Here is a 5,991-nt window from a genome sequence, read left to right as displayed (position 1 = left end):
GGCTGATCTATTGGGAGCTCACCAAGGCCAGCTGGACTGTGACTGAAAAAGCATGGGATAAAACCGGACTCTCTGATCATGGCGAACAATGAGGGCTGATGAGAAGCCAAGGACAATGGCACGGGGTTTTGATCCTACTTCATGTTCCGGCTTGGTGGGAGCCTAGCCAGTTTGGATGTTCACCTTCCTAGACATGGACGGAGGGGGGAGGACCTTGGACTTTCCACAGGGCAGGGAACCCTGACTGCTCTTTGGATTGGAGAGGGAGGGAAAGAGGAGTAGGAGGAGGGGGAAAGGAGTGGGGAGAGGGGGAGAAGGGTGGGAGGAGGGGGAGGGAAATGGGAGGCTGGGAGGAGGTGGAAACTTTTTTTCTTTTCCTTTTCTCAATAAAAATTTAAAAAAAAAGAATTTCAATGTAATTACTCTATTGACCCCAACTCTTCCTGTGTATCCTCACTCCTCAAATTTATGTCCTCTTATTCTTTAGTTATTATTCTTATACATATATGTATTGATAAATAAAATTTACTGAGTTGATTTAATATTGTGTTTTGGTCTGATTGCTTGGGATTGGACAACCTATCAAGGGACTTATCCCAGGAGAGGAATGATTCTCCCTCAGAGAGCTCCATCTTTCAAAGGATATTAATTGCCTGTAGCTCTTCATCAAACCTTGTGAGATTTCCCCCATTCTAGATGACATGTCAGCTGGTGTTTTTGTAGTTCAGGTTTGTTCAGGCAGCCATACTACTGACAATTGGTGGATGAATACAGCTTCCCATCACGTAGAGAAGATACAGTCTTGTAGTTGATGTCCTGGTCCTGTGGTTTTTACAGGCTTCCCACTCTCTTTTCTGTATGGTCCCTGAACCTTAGGTAGAGGAGTTGTGCTATAGATGAGCATCCCACAGCCACTTAGTCTTTGCAATTCATCCGGTTATAACTTTCTTTAATGGTCTCCATTTGCTGCGAAAGAGTCTCCATTTAATAAGGGATGAAGCTATACTTAATCTAAAGGCTTTGTGATGTCATATTTATGCCTTTTTGTTTCATTGTCCATATTAACACAGAGATCATCAAGATGGAGGCTGACACCCGCATCATAATATAAGACAAGATGCAGAGAAGACAGAACTGCCTGTTGCAATGTGTTACGAGCTGAGATAAATCAAGAAGAACATTTTTCATTGCTTAATTGGTTTAATTAATTCAAAATCTGAAATAATAAGTTTTAGAAGGTGTTTTAAAAATGTGCTTAGGGATTGAAACTTCAGACAGAGTGGGGAAGTATCCGGTTAGGCAAGCTTCATATTAATCATGAGCCTGTGTGGTTAACTCTGAGAGACTGCTGTGCAAAACCAGATGTTGATTCCCCATCAACTGTGGCATGCTTCGTGGTGATACAGAACTTAATGTGGGATTAAATTAGAAACCTGTCCTTGTGGATAGGTGCATCTCAATATCTTAGAGAGAAGCTGCGAGGAAATGAAGTGAGTCTGCCTTAGGCACACTCAGGGGAATTTCTTGATCCATGTAAATTGTATATATTAATGAGACACCATGCAATGTTTTAACACATGTATAGATTGTATAGTGTTTAAATCATGTTAAACATATGTTTCCTCAAACATTTATCATTTCTGTGTGGTTATAACCATCACAATTCATTTTTTCTAGTTTTGGTTGCATGTGCTCGTGTGTGTGTGTGTGTGTGTGTGTGTGTGCATGCATGTACATAAGTATGAAAGCCACAGGAAAACTTGAGGTGTTATTTTTCAGATACCCTCCATTGTGATTTTTGATATAGTATCTCGCATTGGCCTGGAGCTCACCAAGCAGACCAGGCTGGCCCGGGATCTGCCTGCCTCTGCTTCCCCAGCACTGGGATTACAAACACATGCCTCTATGGGTGGCTTTTGTTGTGGGCTCTGAGGATCTAACCCAGGTCCTCATGTTTGCCTTGTAAGTACTTTCCTGACTGAGCCATCACCCCATGTCTTTGTTATACCTCTTTATAGTTTAGTCTATTATTTCCTGTGGTCATCCTTAGTACAGTGGCACACCAGAGCTTCTTGCTGCTTCAAATTTGAACACAAGACCTATTAACCTGTGTCCCATCCCTTCCTGTACACAACTGCCACTTAACCTTTGGTCATCGCTATTCTTTTCTCAGCTTCTACGAAGTTAACATTTTGAAATTTGGTATATGAGTGAGGTCTCATGGAATTTGTCATTGCACGCCTGCTGTAACTTTGTTAGTATCACACAATCTCTATTTCAGTCCATGTTGTCCTCAATGATAGTGTGTCACTCCTTCCCATGGCCAACTAATATCCTACCATGTATATACAACTGCTGAATACCTCTTCATAGATCTTTCTCAGTCCTTTACCCCATCATGAACCAGGAGAGGAACACATACAACCCAACTATAAGGAAAAGTGTGAAGTTGAGACCAACATACCTAATAAATGATCTACCGCTGTGTCTACAAGGTCTACATTGCTAACATTGCCTGGATGGGTACTTTTTCAGAAACAGCAATGTGCCTTCTGTTTCAACCACTCAGCTTTTTTTTCTCCATTGTAATGTGGGTATTGCCCTGGAGATCATAAATAGATGTTTGGTTTTAGCTCTCCAAGATGAGCACATTCATTCTATCTAGCCCCAGATTCACTGACCCTGGAGGCATGCCATGGTGAAGAGGATGAGGTAACAGCTTCTGACTTGGAGAAGTAGAGTTTTCTAGTGTCTTGAGTTTCCTGTCGGAATGTCAGCATGCCTACCAGAAGAAGAGGAGGGGAGACATGGGAGATCCAGCTGAGCGAAGTGTGTCTTCGGTTTTCCCTCCTCAAGCTGCACTCAGGAGCATAAGAGAAAGAACAAATGAAAGCAGAGGAAGCCAAACTTGGGCTTTTGTTCCTTTCCCAGTAGAGATGGCGCTTGCCAGCCACCTCTTGCATGACCTTATGAGGTAAATGTTCTTGTTCCTGCTTTAAATGTTGTGTTAAATGGAAGGAGGAAATGACTCAAGGGCACAAGATGGCACAAAATCCAGATTAGAGCACAGCGAGTTTTTATTCCTCTGTTTTTTTTTTTTTTTTTTTTTTTTTTTTTGAGAGAGAGAGAATGCCTGTGTGTTTGTCTCCTCCTCTTTGGCTTGGCTTCCTGCACTCCTGGCTTTTGTGGGATCTTTGGTCATGTAAGTTTTCCCTCAATTATTAAAATCTTTTGAATTGAGCTGGTCTGGTTATTTATGAGTCGACCACGCCCATCACCAAAGGCCAAAATTAGTGCCATTCCCCTGTCCACCTTGTCTATTTGTTTGATACACGGTCTCTCACTCATTTAGATGCGACCAAGGAGACTGACCTGGCTGCCTAGGAAGCCACAGGGAGCCTTTTGTCTGCCTCTCCAAGCACATGCCACTACCCCTGGCTTTTTTACATAGGTTCTGAGGCTGACTTGGATCTTCATGCTTGCACAAGTACTTTACTGACAGAAGAGTCTCCCAGCCCTGATTACCTATTCATAACCAGGATGTTTTCTCGTCAGGAGCCACATTACCAAAACATAAAGTGTGGACAATGGTATCTGCTTTATGCCCATTCTATGTCAGGGGTGAGCCTATTTAAGTATGATGATTCTGATTTTCCTTAAAAGCACAGAGGCATTGAATTTGTTAAAAAGTCAATTAAAATGACAAAATGATGGAGAGGAACATTGTCTATGTTAACACTCCATGACTTGGGACATTGTCTATGTTAACAACACTCCATCATTTGGAGAGTCTCGTCTATTTCAGACAAACAGAAGCCTTGTTAATTCATTATTCACATTTAGTTTCATCATGTTAACAGTCTGTCCTGGACAGTATATATGCACCATCGTGATTTCATACACAAGGTGATAAAGTTCTCCAGTGTGTATGTGATTTGTCTAAAAACGAGAGACTTTCCTAAAAGGCGAAAGCAGAAATGTTTGTCTGGCCCCCATTACCACACGGTCTGGAAAGAAACCAAAGTCTTCATAACTGGAACAGTAATGATGGGCAAAAGTGAAAATATCTTGGTGGAGAGAGGCAAAGCCATGTGGGATGCGCAGAGAAACACATGGTGCCATCATCAGAAGCCAGCTGAGAAGCAGGCTTGCAGCTCTAATTAGTCACATCAAATTGTGACATTTCCTGGTTATAATAAAGAGGATGCCTTGTAAAAAAATTCATTAATACAACCCCCTAAATGGATTTTTGACTTGTGTTATGCAATTTCTATAAGTTAATTGATGTAAATGTTGATATTTAATCAGTTTCCTCAGAGTCAATTTCGCACCCCTTCACCCCCCTCTGTCTTTCTCTCTCTCCTTGATTCTATTTATTGAATAAAATTATAGATATGGCTGCCAAGCATCTGCATACACCTGTTATCCCAGCACTTGAAGGCTGAGGCAGGATGACTGCCACAAGTTTGAGGCCAATCTGACCTACAGAGTAGGAATCTATCTCAAAGAGCAAAGAGGAGAAGAAAAAAAGAGGAAGAGGAGGCAGCAAACAAAGCTCATCCAGATACCCCCCTTTGCTTCTCAGTCCGGAGCCCATGCACTGAAATTCAGCTCCATCCCTCATTGTCCAACTACCACATGATGTTAATTGTTTTTCTAAACTCCAGCGGCTTATGACGGCTGCTCTTTTGCCTGAGGACACTTCAGTGGGGCAATTAACATTTCTTGAACAGCTACAGTTAAACTGGTAACACTATACATTTATGAGCAAAAGCAAGCCTTGTGCTAGAGACACCAAGTCTGCCAAACAATAAATATAAGAGAACCAAACCATCAAGTTTTAAAGTTGATATCAGAAATATCTCTTTGGTGTTTAAATAAACTGCAAAATACCAAGGTTTGAATATGTGTAAATAAAGAGCTAAGTACCTCAAAGTAAAAATGAACCTACGAACAACACAAAGTTTATATTTCAGCGGATGGCAAGATAAGATTACACTGAAGTGCAGAATACATCTATATAAAAGGAGGCTGGTTCTCCGGACAGTGATGAAGTATTTACACCATCTCTAAGGGAAAAGTTGACATATAAATAAAACACCCTCCTGGAAGGCCTTTGAAGATTGCTTCGTTGTTGCAGTTATGTCCTCTGGAATGCTGAGGAAATTGGGTAAAGTAAAAACACTGATAATACTTGATAAATTAAAGCCATAGATTAGGTAATCATTTATGATCTTCAGTGCTTATAAAGCTGTTCAATATGTCAGCATGAGAGGTATTCAGGCGGCACCACTGAGCACAAAGCAGAAACTCCACAGAGACGCACAGGCTCTGAGCTGCATTGGTGATCTCTGCCTTTAATTGAAATCTTACAAACTTGGAACATCCTATGAAACTAGCACAACTAATATTGCCACTTAAAGCACACGCCGAAACCGTTCATCCTGTGAATACAAAGTTGATCATTTTAGAGCTATTTCACTGCTTGTCATTTTTAACAGACTTTGCAACAAATTTAGCACCTCCGTGCTTACGGGGAAAATTAGAATTATCATCCATAAACAGCCTCATACCTGATACCTAATGAGCACAAAGTTCAAGGTCTCTAGTTTCTGCTACCCTATTGACACTGGATCTTCCCTGGGGCTCCTTTTAGACATCCTGTTGTCCTACATCGTGGAGATTCTGCAGCTTTAGATCTGCAGGACTGGCTCACCCTATCCAGTAAACAGCAAGGGGTGGGGTACTTCTCCTGCTCTCATGCCCTTGGGTTCATCCACACCTATGCCACCAGAGCCAGTTTTATTGTGTTGCTTAGCCAAGGTGTAGGGGCCACTCCCCTGACTGCTGCAGCTGATGAGAGACAGGGCTCGCTGTCCTGTACTTAGGACCTCAAGGTCAGCTCTTCCACCTGCCACAGGTGACAAGGGGCAGGCTTCTGTTCCTCACCCATGCCTCCTCTCACAGTCCTTTAGGGACAGTATACCCATA

This window comes from Alexandromys fortis, unplaced genomic scaffold, assembly GCF_014885135.2.
Source record: "Alexandromys fortis isolate MF-2015 unplaced genomic scaffold, M_Fortis_MF-2015_v1.1 scaffold_21, whole genome shotgun sequence".
NCBI classification, from domain to species: Eukaryota; Metazoa; Chordata; class Mammalia; order Rodentia; family Cricetidae; genus Alexandromys; species Alexandromys fortis.
This window is presented reverse-complemented; position numbering follows the sequence as displayed.